Source organism: Martes martes, assembly GCF_963455335.1.
Source record: "Martes martes genome assembly, chromosome: 13".
NCBI lineage: Eukaryota > Metazoa > Chordata > Mammalia > Carnivora > Mustelidae > Martes > Martes martes.
In genome coordinates, this window is record NC_137901.1 from 209279 (window position 1) to 228958 (window position 19680).

The window sequence follows — 19680 nt, forward strand, 5'->3', positions numbered from 1 at the left end:
TGACTCAGTGGGTCCTGCCTCTGGCCGCAGGTCCCGGGTGCCCCTCGTGGTCCGCACTCCTCCAGTCCGGCCCTGGCTGCCCTTCCCAAGGGGCACCTGCCGGCTCCGCCAGGGGTTGTCTGCGGAGCGCAGAGCTCCAGACCCGCCCTCCCCCGCTCCAGACAGCCTCCCCCACGGTCGTGTTCTGCGCGGACTGCAGGGCTCAGCACTTGGGGCTGGCAGCCTCATCAGAGGCGGCTGGGCCGACCCCCTCCTGCATTCCCGCGGCCCCCATGTGCACCTGTGCAGCTGAACCCACACCAGTGCCGTGACTGACCCCTGGACTGTGTTGCTGGGGCAGGAACAACGCTCGTCTCGCAGCCGGTCCTTCCTGTCCAGCCCCACGGGGGGTGCCCGCGATGGCCCAGTGTTCGGTGTCCGCACGTTCTCCAGCTTCCAAAGCAGTGGGGGTCATCATGCAAAACAAGAGAAACAAGAGAAGGCGCGCCTGGCTGGCTCAGTCGTGAAGCCTCTGCCTTCGGCTCAGGCCATGATCCTGGGTCCTGGGATCGAGCCCCGCATCTCAGCAGGGAGCCTGCTTCGGTCCCTGTCCCCTGCTTCTGTTCCCTCTCTCACTGTCTCTCTCTCTCTGTCAAATAAATAAATAAAATCTTAAAAACACTGATCGCACGTGATCAGGTACCGCAGTGAACTGTGATGGGACCCAGGTAGGACGGGGCCGGTGGGCTAGGGTAATGCGTGAGTCAATCACAGAGTCCTCTGAAAACACAGCCACGGGGCACCTGGGGGCTCAGTCAGTTAAGGATCCCACCCTTGACCTCGGCTCAGGTCACGATCTCAGGGTGGGGAGACTGAGCTCCCCATGGGGCGTGGAGTCTGCTTGAGAGTCCCTGCCTCTCGCTCCCTCAAGAACAACCACACGCGCGCGCACACACACACACGCATGCACGCACGCACGCACATACACGCACACAGAGAAAACCCAGGCAGGGCTGCCGTGAGCGAGGACGAAGCCTGGGGAGCCGGCCAGCCCTCACTCCCGGGAGGTTCAGGCACTCTGCCAGCCCGGCCCAAGGCTCTCCATGAGCACAGACACCTCAGGGACCCCAGGTCAGTGCCCTCTGTCCTCTGGGTCACCCCCTCCAGTGTTGTCCGCTCCAAAGTAACTTTCTATAGATTTAAATCATTTTAAAAACAACACTTACTAGAAGCATCATCCTGGGTAAAGGCCAAATATAAAATATCACTTCCTCAACCAGTGCCACGAACCCGCCCGGGATCCGAATTCCCCGGGGAGGACTGACTCCTGACCACCGGCGAGGACTCCGGACCCAGGAGAGGACTCCCGACCACTGTAACCCCCGTCAGAGTTCCCGTTGTGCGGTGCCGCTCGGTGGCACGTTGGTCACGGCCGCGGTACCCCCAGCACCTGCAGGCGGGGTGGGGATCGCGGCGTCCCCCCGCAGCTCGGAGGGCGCAGCAGGTGAGTCCTTCCACAGCCTGGGCCCTCCGTCCTCCCCGTGCCCCTCGCACCCCGCTGTGCTCTGTCAGGGGTCCCACCAGCTCCACCTGCCGCAACACCCAGAATCCGACCCCCCACCGCCTGCGCGGCCCGGCCGCGCTCCCTCCCGGGTCTGACCTCCTCCCCGCGGAGCACGCGCACCACCCCCGGCCCCCACCTCTGCCTCGCTCCACCGGCCAGGGCTCCGCTGCGATCCCACCTCAGGGCCTTTGTGGTCGCGACCCCGTCTGCCCGGGACACCCCAACACCGGCCTTCGCCGCCGTGACCTCGGGGCGGCCCCCTCCCGCGCACAGCACGACCGTGGACCCGGCGGCCGGGCCTCCACGCCGTCTCGCTCTCCTCCACGCACGGTGCCCAGGGGTGCCCACGGCTCCGCTCCACCCCCGGGACAGGTGGTCCCAGGCAGGCCAGCGGCTCGTGGCGGGCGGCACCTGTGGGCACCAGCGCTCCGGATGGGAGCGAGCCTCGGTCGGAGTTGGGGCCGGAGCTCACCACCGGGGGCGAGAGCGAGTCTGGGGGGCGAGGGGCCTTCCCACGGGGAGCCCCGCGCTGCAGCCCCACGGGGAGCCCCGCGCTGCAGCCCCACGGGGACCGGCATCTATGCACACCTGCCAGCCGCCTTCCGGGGACCGCCACTGCTCCTCGGAACTGCCCTCGGCCCTGGGACAAACAGGCCACCCGCGTCTGCAGCACACGAGAGGAGGGAAACCCCACTTCGTTTTCCAGGAGCTGCGTGGCCACGGGAAGGCTGGCCAGAGGCAGGGAAACAGCTTCTGGACGATGATTTCCTCTGAGAGCCTGCTCCCTCCCACCCCTGCACTCCTGCGACCCTGTCAGGACCCACCTGGCTTCACCCCCTGCCTCTTGGCCTGGCCCTCCGGGTCCAGGAACCCCGAAGCTGGGGGTTTATGGGAATTTTTGGAGGCGCAGATGCCAGCTCCCAAGGCACTCCCGAGGGGCTAGAACTCTGCAGATCCACCCAGAACGGGTGGGCAGAGGCCGCGGTTGGGAGCCCTGGGGTGCGGCCTCCCGCTCCCACACCCCCACGACAGGAGAGGGAGCTCAGCTCTCTCCCAAACTCCCAACAATCCCTTTCCTCCTCCTTTACACTCTGAACCCTGCATGGCCCCAGCCCAGAGCCTCACAGAGCAGAAGGCTGGAGCCCTCTGCCCCAGTCCCTCCTCCAGGGAGGGGAGGGGCCCGGAGATGGAGACGGAGGCCCGGCCTGGGGCGCAGGGCGGCCCACCCCAACTCCACGGGGCAGCAGCTCCCCTGAGCGGGACCCCAGGTGGCTCTCCGTCTGGCCGTTCATCTGTCTGTCACGCTCTTTATCATGTAATAAGCCAGTAAAGGTAAGTATGTGTGGGGCAGCCGTAGCCAAGGGTGGGACCCCAGGAGCAGGTGGTGGGAACCCCGATTCACAGCTGGTCGGTCACCCGTAGGGAAGACAAGCCAGGACGCCCATCCCGTGACCGAGGGGCAGTCTGTGCGTGGGCACTGATTCTAGAAACCCACATCAGACCCGAAGTCAATGGCAAGTCTCCCAGATGGGTCAGAGAGTTGCAGGACTGGTTGGTGGGAGAAAACTCCAGACATTTGTTGTCAGAAGAGCTACAAGTGGAGGAAACGGTGTGCCACCCCCCCACTCCCCCACTCTCACCTGGGTTCCTGGAACAACCTCAGACCGCATTCTGCTGTGCCCACGCCTGCACCGGGTGGCTCTCCCCGTCTTCCGGTCAGATGGAAAGATTGTTCAAAATAAAAATGTGCACGGACACAACCCTGTCCTTCTGTGTTCTACAAAGGCCTTCCTTTTGTCAGAACCTACCCAGAGGCTCCAACACGTCCCAGATGGAGGGTTCTAGACATGGCCTTGGGGGAGGGGGTGCCCCTCTCCCTGGGGAAGGGCCCAGGCCATAAGCTACTTCAGTAGTTTGAGGGAAGGAAAGGCCAGTCCCTCCCAGGGGTTAACGTCCCCAGATGCTGGGTAGGAAAGAAGACACGTCAGGGAGTGCGTCCTGCTGGGCTTATCTGGCCTGGTGCTACCTACGCCTGCCGTGGTGAGCCCTGAGCTCCAGCCTGGAAGGGACCACAGAAACCTCGGGGTGTGCAGAAGCCAGGGCTCTTGAACAGAAAAGCTGCTCTCAGGGAAGCTGAAGAAAACAGACTCCAGAGCGTCCCCACAAACCTTCCGTAGCTGGAAAGGGCCCCGAAGGAGCAAGACGGGATTGTGGGTTCTTGAGGCCAAAGTGCAGACCCACAGACCTGAGGCGCGTCCCAAGCCCTGGGGGCCGGCTCCGATGCGGCGGGAGCGGGGCCCCCTCTCACGAGTGCCTGAGGGCTGAGCAGGGCGCTTCGCTTCAAGACCCCCAGTCGGACGGGCTTTGTCAGGGTAGAGAGACAGGATGAGGAAAGTAAGGTTCTCAGAAGGTGGCGATTCGACAGCGTTACCCAGGCCCAGCGGGAAATCCTGGGGAGTTTTAAGAAGGATGCTCTGGGGAGAAATCGTTCAAGCTGACAATCGTGTTGCTTCCCACTTTTTCATTTAACTAGGGAATCGTGTCATGGGTGCCAGGGCTCGGGAAATCTTAATGACTTTCCCAAAGCAGTGGTGGCCCCCAGCGGAGCCAGTGCCCTGTCTGCTGGGGGTGACCAGGCTCCCAAGGACTAGGGAGAGCTGCCGGGCGGTGGGCGGATTGGGGAGCCCGGGTCCCCCCTTGTTTCTGTTTGTCTGGTGCACCTACCTTGGTGTCTGGGGGCTGGGACCCTACATGTTAAAATGTTGCCAGGTTAACAGCTGATGAGTCCCGGCGGCCTCTAAGACAAGGAACGCAAATGCTATCCCTCATCCCTTAGAAACACACAAAACAAAACATACCACCAGCACCACAATTTTCCCAAACTAACAAAAATAAGGATTGAGTTTAGTAGGCTTGGTGTTATCTCCTCGCACTTGTCCCAGCCCTCCCCACGCCCGCCCGCCCCAGGGGCCAGGTCAGGCTCCCGTCCGCACCACCCAAACCCACACCTGCACTTGTGCTAAGTGGCAGCAGGAAGGAAGGAGGAGGCCCCCGCACAGCGGCTCCGCGCGGAGAGCGGCCGGCTTCTTCCTGTCCGCGTCAGGGTGCTGCCAACACACGCGGCCCCGCGGGCCCTGGCTCGCTCCTCCCCAGGACCCTCGGCCAGCTTACCTCGTGTCTGTCAGGAGAGCAGACTGTTCAAGGACCTGACGCCAACGGCACGCTTATGGGCGCGCTCAAAAGAGAGGGCTGCTTCCCTCTTCTCTAGCAGGTTACAGGAACCGCAGAGCAGCGGCCCGGCGGGCACTGACTCGCCAGAAGCCAGGGGCCCCGGGCCCGGCACGGGAATCGCGGGGGGAGCGCGGTCCAGAGGGCGCTCAGGCAGCGTGGGCAGCAGGGGCGGGCCTGGAAGAAGAGGTTCCACTGCTCGCCAGTGCTAAGGAGCTGGAAGACAGACACGAAACTGAATGCGGAGCCACTGATGGAGACGTTCTGGAACACAGCGGGCGTCTGTGATCTTTCTAAAGAACGTTTCCGATTCTTCAGAATCAGAAAGAATTCTGGTTGGGTGGCTGAGGCTCGCATTCAGGAGACTTGTCTAGAGCAAACCTGGAAACCAGAAATGAAGGCCCTCTATTTGAGGGATGCACTGCTGCTCTCGGGGTCCCTAATCCACAATCCCAAACTGCAAACAGCACAGGAAGCCCAAAGTCCTTAACTGAGAGTAAGACATGCCCGGTGCAACCCCTGTGCTGTTACTGACACGTTCGTGTTGTGCTGCAGACGCTGTAGCACACTCGGTAACGGGTATGCGTGGGGCCGGCGATGGGATGGGCACGATGTTGTTTTTAAAGATTTTATTTATTTGCCCAAGAGGGAGAGAGACCGCAAGCAGGGGGGAGCAGCAGGCAGAGGGAGAAGCAGGCTCCCAGCCAAGCAAGGAGCCCGATGTGGGGCTCGACCCCAGGACCCTGGGATCATGACCCGAGCTGAAGGCAGAGGCTTCACCGACACAGCCCCCCGAGTGTCCTGCACGACACTGTTTTACAGCCCAAAACATTCTAAAGTCTAAAACACATCTGGGTCGTGGGCTCCAGGTGAGGGAGGGTGGGTCACCTTTATATGGAGGGGCTGAGAATTCCATTAGGAGGCCAGAAAAATCGCTGGTGAGGTCTATAGGATGCCTATGTCCCTCCAACTTCCAACAACCACACAGACAGAAATACCACCTCAGGCAGGAATCCCCTTAAAACATCCCTGAAGCAGGCACGAGGGCCTGAGACCAGGGTGCTGGCCCAGCCTTACGGGCTCACATAAAGTAAGCTGCTCTTGGGACGTCTGGGGGGCTCAGTCAGTTAAGTGTCTGACTCTTGGTTTCGGCCCAGGTCACAATCTCAGGGTCATGAGATCGAGCCCGCACTGGGCCCTGTGCGCAGCGTGGAGTCTGCTTGGGATTCACTCCCTCGGCTCCCTCCCCGGCTCTCACTCGCAGGCTCTCTCTCTAAAATAAATGAATGCTGTCCTTGCTGTTAAGAATAATGCTATTCACTGCAAGAATGGGGCTGTCACTTATTCCAGGGAGGGACTGAGAGATAACGGGGGACATGCTGATGTCGGGCTCCCTATTCGTACCCTCGGGAAAGGTCCTCCTGGAGCACTAGGGAAGCCTTTTTCAACCATCAGCTAAAATTTTAATAAAAGCTGTAATGATGCTATAATCCAAAAAGGCTTTCTTGTATTAGCGAAACCACCTACTACCCCTGCTGGTGTTCCCACTTCTGAAGACAAAGTAACAGAAAGAAACGCCAGGCCGCCGCCTTCTAAGTAAGAGAACACAGGCTCACCAGACATGCACTTGTGCCCACACCCCCAAAGTCAGACACAGACTGGGTCTGCTCACCCTTAAAGCAACAGTCCAACACCAAGTAGCGCAGTAAAAATGCAAAAAAGGCAAATTATTGAACTGTGAAATAAACTCATCTAGGGGCGCCTGGGTGGCGCAGTAAGTTAGGCGGCTGCCTTCAGCTCAGGTCAGGACCCCAGGGTCCTGGGACTGAGTCCCTCGCCGGGCTCCCTGCTCAGTGGGGAGTTCGCTCCTCCCTTTGCCTCTCCCACTGCTCGTGCTCTCCTGTTCTCTGTCAAATAAATACATAAAATCTTAAAACAAGACACACCTCAAGCTGACCACCTTCCCTCCCCACCTCCACGGGGACCCCCCAAGCAAACCCCTTGCTGTCTGTCGGACGTACATTAGAAACACCCTGCCGTGGGCTGAGGGACGCCGCTCCTAAACCCTGAGCACTCAGCTGAGAGAGAAGCAGCACACTCAGACTGTGGGGTCACTTCTCCCCTCCCTGATGGCCACGTCTAAGGGCTCCTGAAGTCCTCGGAAACTTGCAACAATTCACGGTCAAGCCTCTGGACACCGGCCGTTTGGGGAGCAGTGAGGAGGTCTGTGCCCACCCTCTCAGACCGACACCAGTTTCTGCATGTGGACAGCCCCTGACACACCGCCAGAGATTCGGGGGCAGGGAGGTGGCGGCAGAGCCACCCAAGCACATTCCAGAGAGAGCAGAAGCAGGACGAGCTGCCGCACAAATACCCAGGACAGTAAAATTTTGACTGGTTAAGGGCAAAGTTCCTAACAGACACCCGGGTTAGTCCTGCTATATTTTAGGTGTTAAAAAGGCTGTGTGGTTCGGGGTAAATGCTATGGGAAAGATGAAGACATTTTCTATCAAAAGTATTTTCTGGGGGCACCTGGGTGGCTCAGTGGGTTAAAGCCTCTGCCTTCAGCTCGGGTCATGATCCCAGAGTCCTGGGATTGGGCCCCGCATTGGGCTCTCTGCGCGGTAGGGAGTCTGCTTCCTCCTCTCTCTGTGCCTGCCTCTCTGCCTCCTTGTGATCTCTGTCTGTCAAATAAATAAATAAAAACTTTAAAAAAAAAAAGTATTTTCTGGGGGCACCTGGGTGGCTCAGTGGGTTAAGCCTCTGCCTCCCGCTCAGGTCATGATCTCAGGGTCCTGGGATCGAGCCCCGCATCGGGCTCTCTGCTCGGCAGGGAACCTGCTTCCTCCTCCCTCTCTCTGCCTGCCCCTCTGCCTACTTGTGATCTCTGTCAAATAAATAAGTAAATAAAGATATTTTCCATATAATTTAGATGATGTTTTCTGGAAGTTTCTATCTCAATGTGAGGGTCCCAACTGCAACTCTTCGGGTGTATTTTAATCTCCAATAGAGGGTGAGGGGAGGGAGGTGGGGGTGGCAGATGGAACAAGATGGAAAAAACCTGAGTTTACTCAGTTCGCTCCCCGGCAGGCCTCAGCAGAAGTTCAGACACCGGTCGGGGAGCTGGAAGGTTAAACCCTGCTGGACAGATACAGGTCCCTCTGCAGAATGTCGGAGCCCGGATCCATGAGCTGGACCCCACCTTGTGGCCAGGGCAAGACCCCCGAGATGCTAACAGAGATCAGCCTCCCATGCACAGAGGTGACCTGAGCCAAGAGACGCCTCCCACCCACCAGCGCAGCGAAGCTCGCCTTTCCCCTTTAGGCGCCCGCCCCAAGGGCTCAGTGTGGACGCGCGCTGGGGGTCCAGGGCCACCGCCAGGGGACAGACGCACCTGTGATCTGAGCAGGCTCAGGGCTTAGCGAGCCCCGTTCCCTTGCAAACCTGCATCTCTCGCCAGTGTCGCGGGGACAACTCCAGGCCAGCGCTGGCCCCGCACAGCTGAGGCGTCCCTGGTAGCAGTAGCCGAGGAAGAGCTCGCACCGCGCCGCAGCCCCGGGGCTCCCGGCACGCCCGGCCCCGCACGCTGCCCGCGCACACCTGCGGCCCCGCTGCCCGCGCACACCTGCGGCCCCGCCCGCTGCCCGCGCACACCTGCGGCCCCGCCCGCTGCCCGCGCACACCTGCGGCCCCGCCCGCTGCCCGCGCACACCTGCGGCCCGCAGGCCCCGCCCCTCCGGCCACCCTCGAGGACCCCGCCCCGGAGCCCTAGCCTCGCCGCGCACCCACGCCCAGGCCCTTCCCGCCCCGTCCGCGCCCGGGCCCGGATCACTCCGCCACTTCGCAGCCGCGGCCGGAACCGCAGCCACACCTGCTCCGCCGCGGGCGGGAAGCGCGTCGGCCGCCGCGACCCCCGCCCTTCCCTCGGGCCCCTCCCCGCCCGCAGCGCCCACCCCAGGCTCTGGCGGTTTCCCTGCGGCGGCGGCCGCGGCCCGCACCTGCCCCGCCCCGAGCCCGCGCGCGGACTCCAGCGGGACGCCCCGGTCGGGAGTGAGTCTTCTCAGGCCCCAGGACCGGGAGGGCAGCCGGGGGGGCCTGCGTCCGAATGTCCCGGCCGCGGGCCGCAGTCCCCCGGCTCCGGGCACTCCGCGTCCGTGAAGCAGAACGTGCGAGGTTGTTGGAAAACGCGAACGTCTTGCTTCGGAGAAAGCAACTTAGCAGATCGCTTTCCCCTCCTTTCGGAGACGTCGGCAACGGGGGTGCGGGCCGGAACCCGCAGGGGCGAAGCCCAGAGTTCGGTTCTCCGCCCGGACTCCCGCAGGCCCGTGCAGGGCCGGGGGTCACCAGCACGCGGGGATGCGCCCCCGCGCCAGCCAGGGCGCCTTCTCTGACCTGGAGATCCTAAATCCTGACCATCCATCGTGCCCCCCGGTCTGAGCGGGCTCGAGCCCCGAACCCTCTGAAACGGTCAGTCCCGGATCCAGCGGAACACGTGGGTTGTGCCGTGAGCGGCGCCGGGTGCGGGTCTTGGCTCTGGGACGAAGCCGGACGAGGTAACACCCCTCGGGAGCAGAAACCGGTCCTCGCGGACTCGAGTTCCACCTGAAGCCAGGGGCGTGCCCACGGCCTGGATCTGGGGCTCGGGAGGGTCCCCGCACCCTTCCCTTTAGGCGGTGCTGCAGAAGGGACAGGAAGGGGGGTGAGCCCACCCACAGCAGACGTGAAGGCAGAGAGAGACTGGGGTCCACTCACATGGGCCAGGAAAAGGAAATGGAACCAGATTAGGAGACCCTCGGGATTTTGTGGTTTTCCTTCATTCCTTGCACTTGGAAGGAGCCACCCCTCGTTTTCCCCTATTCATTAGCAGTAAACCCCTCCCAGAGAAAGACCTTGGGAGGAGGGGGGGCTGCTTTTGATTGTCAGCTTGAGTGGGGAGGTTCAGCGGAGCAGGGAGGCCCGTAGGACCCCAGCTGAGAAACTGACTGACACCGTCCAGAGCCGACCCGAGCCCCTGGCCTGTGTGGGCTCAGAGGGTGGGCGCCACTTTAACAGGCTGTGAACAGGGGGAAAGGACTTTGTGGATGCAAATGAACAAACTTTTAAAAATTTTAGGGAAACAAAAAGTTCTGAGCCCAAGGAGGACGGCTGTCAGGAAGACACAACCGTCGCAGAGAGGAGAGCGCGGGCGGAAGGACGTTCTGGGCAGGGTTGTACCTGTCGTTTACACAGAGTTCCGGATCATCATGAGGAAGGACATTCCAAAAAGTTACGGACGTAGTTTATGTTTCTCGTACCTGCAGGGCCATGTGGCTGTCATCTTATGGGAACCAGGGAGATTTTTTCTTTTTATGTCTGGAATGGACCTTTTGGGTCATTTTTTTTTTAAGATTTTATTTATTTGACAGACAGAGATCACAAGCAGGCAGAGAGGCAGGCAGAGAGAGGGGGAAGCAGGCCCCTTGCTGAGCAGAGAGCCCGATGCGGGGCTCAATCCCAGAACCCTGAGACCACGACCCTAGCCAAAGGCAGAGGCTTAACCCACTGAGCCACCCAGGCGCCCGGGTCTTTTTTTTTTTTAAATGAAGCACAATGTGTGCTTGGGGCAGAAACACAGCCCACGCTTTCAGGTTCTGCTGAGAAATCCTGACCTTGGTCACTGTCAAAGTGCAGCCTCCCTGGGAGTCCAGGAGCAGAAGATTCCCTCGATCGGGTTCGGGCTCTGCGGTGGGGCCTGCGGGTGTGCTCCCTCGTGCTTCCAGCCGAGCCTGGGAGGCCTCTGCTCCCTCACCGGGATCGTGCGGGCCTCGAGCCTTCTTCCTCTGAGTCTTCGCCCTCCCCCTGTCCGAGGTAGGTGCCCTTACTCATCCCTGGAAACACACCTGTGCCCTCTCCTCAAGGGCGCTGACGGCTTTATGAAGGGCCATTAACACCTGGGCCTTCCTTCCTGGAAACACGGTGGGCTAGAAAACCAGACTTCTGTCTCTTTGAGAGCGTCAGTCAGCAACTCTGTACCGGAGGGGACAGGGAGACACTTGTCCAAAGCAAGCCCCCCCGCCGCCCCCCAGCAGGGACTCTCCACGTGGCCCTGCCCTGAAGATGCCGTTGGTGTGGGAGGGGCCCAGGACCTGTGTCTTCACAGAACACCCTGGGGGGTTCCAGGCACAGGTGCAGGTGACGATCACCGTGCCGGCCGTCGCTTCCCTCGTGGGGCGTCCAGGGGCTGACGAAGCTCCCCTCCTCCACCTTGGGAAGCCAGCGGCACCTGCCGCATCCGGAGCACAACAGAAACACAGGTGATCGTTCCACACCTGCCGAGGCAGCAGGGCTGGGGCCGCCCCAGTCGGCTTTACAAGCCCCCGGGACCCGGGGCTGAAGCTGGAGAACCCGACCTGCACCCCCCGTGACGGGTGGGAGATGAGACGTAACCAGGGCGCCCTGAGCGAAGCCGGGGCACGGAGCGCCCGGCCTCACACTGACAGGTACTCGGAAGAAGTGAGAGTGTAGAGAACGAGCTCATTAACCTGCTCGCAAGGCTGGTTTGAGGGTTTCCCTAGATCAGTGCTTCCCAAATTTCTCAGGCGTCACATGGAAGTGAGGCACCCGGGGAGCCCAGAAAAGCCCCAGGTGTGGACTCCCTTGGGGCGGGGCCCCCCTGGGAACGGTCTTCTCTGAAATGAGCCCAGGCACTGCCTTTTTGGTGGCAGCGGGCGCCCGCGGTCGAGAACCCACAGCTAGCTCCCCCCCGGGGGGTGGCTTCACCTGTGTCTGGGTGCACCTGTTTCCCTGTTTGGAAGACGAGGACTGATCTTAGGAGCCCGCAGCCAGCATGGTTGGGGTGGCCTGGGGCGGGCTGGCCAGGGCACCGTCTATTTTCCCACATCCTCTGCCCATCTCCTTTGTCTCGTCCCGAAATTTCTCCAGCGTGTTGTCCCCTTACTGCAGACCTACTGTCCAGCACGTACTGGAAAGCTCCTGGAGAAAACACGAGACAACCACCTCTCTTGGTAACGAGAAAATTGCTAGAAAGTAGCTAGCTCATCGGTGGGCCACAGGCACACTGGACGTGAGGTTCCCCAGTTCCGGCTGCCGCCCAGCCCCTCCCCTTGCTGGGAGCCCCTTCCCCACGGCAGCCGGGCTGGCCAGCGGCCGGCTGTACGAGGCAGGTGTGTGAGCCACAGCTTCTCCTCGCGAGGGGCTCCCTGGCCCACAAGTCGGGGGGTGCAGCAGAAGTGCGGAGTGCCGGCCGACCCTGCCTCGGCGTCCTGTTACACAGCAAGTCTGATAAGGGCACCTGCCTCCCAGCGCCACGTAAGGGAGCAGAAGGGCTTCGAGTAATGCCACAGGCGCCCGGGGACGTCAGCGGGTGCTCTTACCGTCCCTCTGGCACCGCACACATTGCTCTAGTCTCTGCTTTCCCAGACGACAGGCGGTCGTCTGGACGCATTACCATTGGGCTGTTAGTGGCTGACAGGGATCGAGCGGCCGCAGCTGCGTTCCAGTCGGGGAATTCTCGGTGACGGTCGGGATGCTTTCTGCCGGATCCTTACCGGGATTAAGTGAAGTTAAGATTCTCATCTCGCCGCATCTCACCCAACAGGAGAGTGAAGGGAGTTCATTCTTGGTTCACACCCGTCCAGGCACGGTTTCCCACGCTGCCTCCCATCTGCCAGGCTTGTCTCCAAGCCACAGTGTCCAGAGGCAGGAAGGGGAGCCTTCTCCTCTCGCACCCTCACTTCTCACTGGCCAAGTGCCCGTTTCTAGACCCTGGCAAGGACAGAGCGGCCTCGACGCCTTGGCTCTGAGGAGGGACGCGTGCTGCCCCAACTGGATTCCGGTTAGCAAGGGAGCAGGTAGGGGACCCCAGCATCCCCACTCGCTGGAATGCCTCAGCCCCAAGGAGCGCATCGCGAACGGTGCAGCTGTGAACTGGCGGACAGGCCCAGACCCGCCAGCGGCCGAGAGCTCGGAACCTCAGCAGCGTCATCTGCATCTGGGAGGCTGTGGGGCACACACGAGGTTGTCCATGGGAAGCGCCACCTGCATGGTCACGCCGCAGTCAGTGGTAAATGTCAACGAGTATGATTATCACCTCCTCCTTTCCCTGGAGGTCTGCCTCTAGTTGAGCTACTTAGTGTAAATATTTAAGTGCTCAACTGCGTAAGTACTGATGGTCCTGATACAGCGTGTGGCCTCAGACCCCAAGGAGTCCAGATAAAAGGCTGCAGACCTGTGTATGTTTTCCCAAAGTGTGTTAGCGTAAATAAGATGAAATGTTGTCTTCCTTTAATCACCGTATGAGAGCTACTTGAACACTTATTCCGTTTCTTTTTCTGCAGCATTTTTATTGTGGTAAAATACACGTAACAGAAACCTCACCGTCCTAACCATTCTAGCATCGGGTTCAGTGGTACCCACACACACCCCTGTGCAGCCGTCGGCATCATCGTCCCCGGAATTCCTCCCATCTCGCAAAACTGCCCACCGAGCCCTCGCTGCACCCCACTCCCCAGCTCCTGGCCCGGCCACATGCGGTCTCTGACGCCGGCTCCTCGAAGCACCTCACGTCAGTCCAACCCTACGGGATTTGTGTTATTGTGACCAGCTGATTTCACTTAATGTGACCATATCCTTGCCAATACTTGGATTTTTTTGTTTTTCAAAATTTTTTAAATAACTATATTTTGTCACAAATATTTAGCAGAGAATATGGTTCCCAATTACCTCACATCACTTCTTCTACATACAAGTTTCATAGTGTGTGTGTCTGTGTTTAAATTCTTCCTCCGATGTGGGGCTCAAACTCACGACCCCGAGATCAAGAGTCGCATGTTCTTCCAACCGAGCCAGCCAGGCGCCCCTTTTTGGTGTTTTCTAGTGGCCCCCTAATGGGTGCGAGGTGGCACCTCACTGTGGCTTTGATCTGCACCCCCCGGTGATGAGTGATGGAAGCACCTTTCCGTGTGGCTATTGGCCCTGTGTCTATCAGCTTTGCAGAGATTCCATTCAAATCTTTTGCCTGTTTTTTAATTGAATTGTTCGTTCGTTGTTGCTGCTGACTTGTACGCATTCTCTGTATATTTTCAATATTGATTAGTTATCAGATATATGATCTGCAAATATTTTTGCCCATTCTGTGGGTTGCTTTTTTACTGTGTGGCTAGTGTATCTGTGTGACATTTAAAATTTTTCATGAAACTTGTCTTTTTCTTTTGTTGCCTGTGCCTTTTGTGTCGTATCTGAGAAATCATTGCCAAATCCAAAGTCCTAAATCTTTTTACCTGTATTTTCTTTTAAGAACTTTATATGGTGAAGTCTTCTATCTATGGCTTTGACCCATTTTCAGTTGCATTTTGTACATGGTGTGAGGGAAGGGTCCAATTTCACTCTTTTGACCGTGGATGTCCCATTTCCCTAGAACCATTTCTTGAAAAGATTCCTTCCCTGTTGAACGATCTTGGCGCTCCTGTCTACAGTCACGTAAGCGCATGTGCAAGGGTTTAGTTCTGGGTTCCTGATTCCATTCCGTCCGTTGGTCAGTCTGCTTTTAGGCCAGAACCACAGTGTTTGATTACTGTAGTTTTCTGCTAAGTTTGAAACTGAGAAGTGTAACTCCTCCAGTGTTTCTTCTCAAGATTGTTTTGGCTGTTCAAGGTCCCTCGAGGTTCCGTATGAGTTTTAGGAAGGGCTTTTCTATTTCTGCAAAAACATCATTGGGATTTTGATAGGGATTGGACTGAATCTGTACATCCCTTTGGGTAATACTGACATTTTAACAATATTAAGTCTTCCCATCCATGAGCACAGGATGTGTTCCCACTTTTAATTTTTTTTAAAGACTTTACTTATTTATTTGACAGGCAGAGATCACAAGTAGGCAGAGAGACAGGCACAGAGCAAGGGGGAGGCAGGCTCCCCGCTGAGCAGACAGCCCGATGCGGGGCTCGATCCCAGGACCCTTGGATCACGACCTAAGCCGAAGGTGGCCACTGGGCCACCCAGGCACCCCTCTTTTAATTTCTTTGAGTAGTGTTTTGTAGTTTTTATTGTACAAATCTTCATCTCCTTGGTTAAATTAATTCCTAAGTATCTTATTCTTTTTAATGCTACTGTAAATCAGTTATTGTTATAACTTCCTTTTCAGATCATTCATTGTATACGGAAAGGCAACTGGTTTTGTGTTGACTGAATCCTGCTACTTTTCAGAATTTGTTCATCAGATCTAACAGCTTTCTGTGAGGTCTTTATGATTCTCTACATTTAAGACCAGGTCATCAGCAAACAGAATCTTACATCTCCATTTCCAATTTGAAGGCCTTTTACTTCCTCTTCCTGTTTAACCGCCCCGGCCAGAACTTCCCACGCCGTGCTGAACAGAAGTGGTAAAAACCGGCATCCTTGACTTGTTCCTGCTCTTCCAGGAAAAGCTTTCTTTCACCGTTGTTTGCTGTTTTCTTTCCACATACGGCTTTTGTTAAGTAGCTTCCTTCTATTCCTATTTTGTTGCATGTATTTTTTTTTCATGAAATGTTGTTGGATTTTGTCAAATGCTTTTTGTGCATCAAGATGATTGTGTTTTTCCCATTTTGTTTGATGGGCCTTATCACATTTATCAATTCTCGTGTGTTGACTCATCCTTGCATTCCAGGGAAAAATGCCTCTTGGTCATGGTGTGTAATTGCTTGCTAATATTTTACTGAAGATTTCTGATCAATCAATGATCATAAGGGATACCGGTCTGTAGTTTTCATTCCACGTAGTGTCTTCGTCTGGCTTTAAGAGGGTAATGATGACCTCCCAGTGTGGATTGGGAAATATTACCTCTTCCATTTTTCTGCTTTGAAGTTTGAAGACTGGTACTAGTTTCCTTAAATTCACCAGTGAACCCATCAGGTCCAGGATTTTTTCTCTGTAGAGATTTTTGGTTATGGTTACTGACTTAATCTTACTAGTTTTGGGTCTGTTCAGATTTTTTATTTTATTTTTGTGACTTAGGCTTGGCAGGTTTGTCCTAGGAATTTGCCATTTCACCTAAGTTATCCAATTTGCTGGTGTATGGATGTTCATAGCACTCATAATCCTTTTTATTTCGGTAGAATTGATCATTTCTCCGTTTTCTTTTCTGATTTTAGTGATTTCAATCTTTTGTTCTTCACCTGAAGTTATGCCAGTTTTGATCATTTTGAAGAACGAACATTTAGTTTATTGATATTCTCTACTGATTTCCTGTCCATGACTTCATTTGTCATAGCTCTAATCTTTATTTCCCTACTTCTGCTAGTTTTGGGTTAGGGTTAATTTTTCTGTATTTCCTTAAACTGTAACGCTGGGTTGTTGATTTGAGGTCCTGGTTTTTTTAATGTAAGCATCCGTAACTATAAATGTCCCTTCAGCACTGCTTTTGCTGCATTCCGTAGGTTTTGACATGTTGTTTTCATTTTCATTCATCTCGAAGTATATTTTAATCTCCCTGTGATTTCTTCTTTCATTTATTGGTTATCCAAAAATGTGTTGATTTAATTTCCACATATTTGTGAATTTTCCAATTTTGTTACTGATTCCTAACTTCATACCATTGTGGTCATAGAAAATTGCAGAACAGCTGTTTTTAAATTCATTGAGACTTAATGTGTGGCCTAACATATGATCTATCCTGGAAAATGTCCCACGTGCCTTGGAGAACAATGTGTGTGCTCTTGCTGGGTAGTGTCCTGATGTCAGGGCTAGTTAGCTTATTCTGTCAAGTCCTCTATTTTCCTACTTCTGTCTGGGTTTTGTATCCATTACTACAAGAAGGATATTAAAGTCTCCACATATTATTTTAAAACTATTTTTCCCTTCAGTTGTGTCAAATTGTGCTTCATATATTTCAATGGCCTGTCATTGGGCACGTAAATGTCTATAATTATGGATCTTGTTTTATGGAAATTTTTGTTAACAGACAGTGCCCTCCCTTATCTCTTGGAATTTTTTAAAATTTAAACTCAATTTTGTGTGATATTAATGTAGCCACTCCTCCTAGCAATGATTATTTGCATGGAACACATTTTTATATCCTCTCAATTTCCAATCTATGTCTTTGGATCTAGAGTCTCTTGAAGATAGCATGTAGTTGGATGATGATTTTTTATCCATTCTGCTAATCTCTGTCTTTTCTTTGGGGAGTTTAATCCTTTTATATTTAAGGCAATTACAGATAAGGAAGGACTTCTGTTATTTTGCTATTTGTTATGTGCCTCACTGCTTTGTTTTGTCACTCATTTCTTGAATTACTGTCTTTTGTTTATTTTGGTACTGAAACATTTAAATTCCCTTCTCATTTCCTTTTGTGTATATTCTGTAGCTATATTCTTTGTGGTTAATGTGGGGATTATATTTAACATCCTGAAACTGAAACACTCTAATCTGAATTCATACCTGCTTAATTTCAGTAACACTCAAAAACTCTGCTCCTTTAACATCTCTGTCCCCAGCCCTTTCAGTTGCTGATGTCACAACACATAAATTAACAATTCTGTTAAGTGCACTAGTCTCTTAAATCCCACAGAAGACAAAATGTGGAGTTACCAACTGTTGTTGCAATACTGCGTCTTATGACCGGCTGCACAGTTCTCTTTGCGGAGCTCTGTCTCCCCCACGCAACTTGCGGTTGCTGCCCCCCACCCCCCGCCCCGCAGGAGCACTTCACGCACTTCCGGAAGGCAGGTCTAGCGGTAAAAGCACTCCTTGGCTTTTATTTACTGACCAACGTCATAACTTCTGCCTCACTTTGAAGGACATTTTGCTGAGTACAGAATTCTTGGTCGGACGTTTTTCTTTCCGCACTTTGCACGCATCAGCCCACTGCCTCCTGAGCTCCAGTTTCGGATGGAAATCTGTTAACCTTACTTGTGACCCCTTGTATGTATTAACTTGCTTCTCTTGCTGCTTCAAGATTCTGTGCGTTTGGCTTTTGTGTTTCTCACTGAGGGTCTCAGAGTTCATTGAGCTTCCTGGATGTTTCCTCAAACTGGGGAACCTTTCAGCCCTTTCTTCAAGTACTTGCTCTACTCTCTCCTCCTTCCGGCACCCCCCATAATGCACAGATTGGTCTGCCTGGTAGAATCCCACAATCCCTTTGGTCCCATTTACTTTTAATTTTTTTTCTTTCTGTTCCTCTAACTCAAATTCCATTGTCTTATATTACAATCCACTGTTTCCTTCTTGTGCTTAAAACCTGCCTCTGAGATCCTCTAGTGAGTTATTTCATTTCTTCACGGTTTCTTTTTGCTTTCTCTTAGTGGATGGTTCCATTTTGTTCATTGTTTTGTCAACTTTCTCCACATCTTTCGTTAGTTGAGAGTCAAGGTAGTCGCTTTCAAGTCTTTGTCTAGTAGATCTGCCATCAGGTCTTTTCAGGGACAGTTTTTTTCTTTTCTTTTCAATGGGCCATACTTTCCCGTTTCTGTGCGCCTTGTGGCTTTTTGTTGAAAACTGGACGTCTGAATCTAACCATGCGGTAACTCTGGAAATCAGATTCTCCCCTTTGCCCAGAGTCTGTTTCTCCCTGTTGTAGGCAGTCTCTATGCCAAGGAGCAGCAAAATCTCTTCCCCAAGCCATCTTTCAATTCTGACACCCTCATGGCCTCCATTTATCACAAATGCACAAAGACTCTCTAAGAGGAGAAGTGTTGTGACCCAGGGATCAGGACAGACTCCAAACCCGACTTGTTACCACAGAGCCTGGGGAGGGGGAGGGGTGTCTAGACACTGCCGTGCATCACAACATTTTCAACATTATTTCATTACAGAAAAGGGTTAGAACCCTCCAGTGTGTTTCTACCCAAAAAAGTACAGCTTTTTAACAACAGAGGACCTGGTCTTCAAATCCTGCCTCCTCCCTAACCTTGATGGCTCTGACACTTCTTAAAATGGAGGCAAAACCACAAGACAAATAGCAATGGCGGTGGCCAGACAGCCCTGCTGTGAAAGTTGTGCCTTAAGACCTCACAGCCCGGGACTCCTGGGTGGCTCAGTTGGTTAAGTGTCTGCCTTCAGCTCAGGTCATGATCTCAGGGTCCTGGGATCGAGTCCCATGTCGGGCTCCCCGCTCAGCTGGGGATCTGCTTCTCCCCGCCGCCCCTGCTGCTGCTCCCCTGCTCATGCATGCTGTCTCTCAAATACTGGGGGGGGGGGAAAAAGACCTCCTAGCCTAATGGCTTGTGAACAGGCATTCACACATACATGCACTTGCACATGGGCAAAAAGAACTGCACACACAGGCCTTCAGACATGGGCACACTCACGCATGCACACACGTTCAGTACAGTGCTGAGGCTGCACATGGCACACTTCCCGGCTCTGCTGGTCTCTATCAACAGAATTCAGGCAAGAATCTGCCACAGACCTTCTGTCACTTCTCAATGACATTCCTAATGATTCTTCCTCCTCTCTTCTCCTGGTAACAAAAATACACTCCATTACTTTTAACTTTGTGACCAAGATTAACATGCTCTAAGAACACCTGCTTTGAAGACCCAGGAGCTGAGCATGGTGGCAGGATGAGGGCCAACTGCCTCCTCACAAACCTTCCTGACCTTAATGATGCATGTGTGATGCCGGAATGCAGCCTGTGCACCAGTGTGCAAGCCCCAGGCCTGATCAGGGACCAACACCAGGAATTCAAAACAGAATCCGAACAGAAGGTCCAGCCTACACAACGCGGACACCACCATCCTGTCAGGCACTCTGACTACGGTCTCGTTTCTACAGAGCCTGCATCAGGCACATCCCCAAACCCGTATGTGAGCCACCTGCACACAGAATGGCGGCACGGAGGCAACTGTATGTTTGGGACTGAGCCGAGAGGACTGACAGGACATCAGAGAGTTTCCTGCACACACGTTCTTCCCCAAACAGCCTACTTCAAAAGG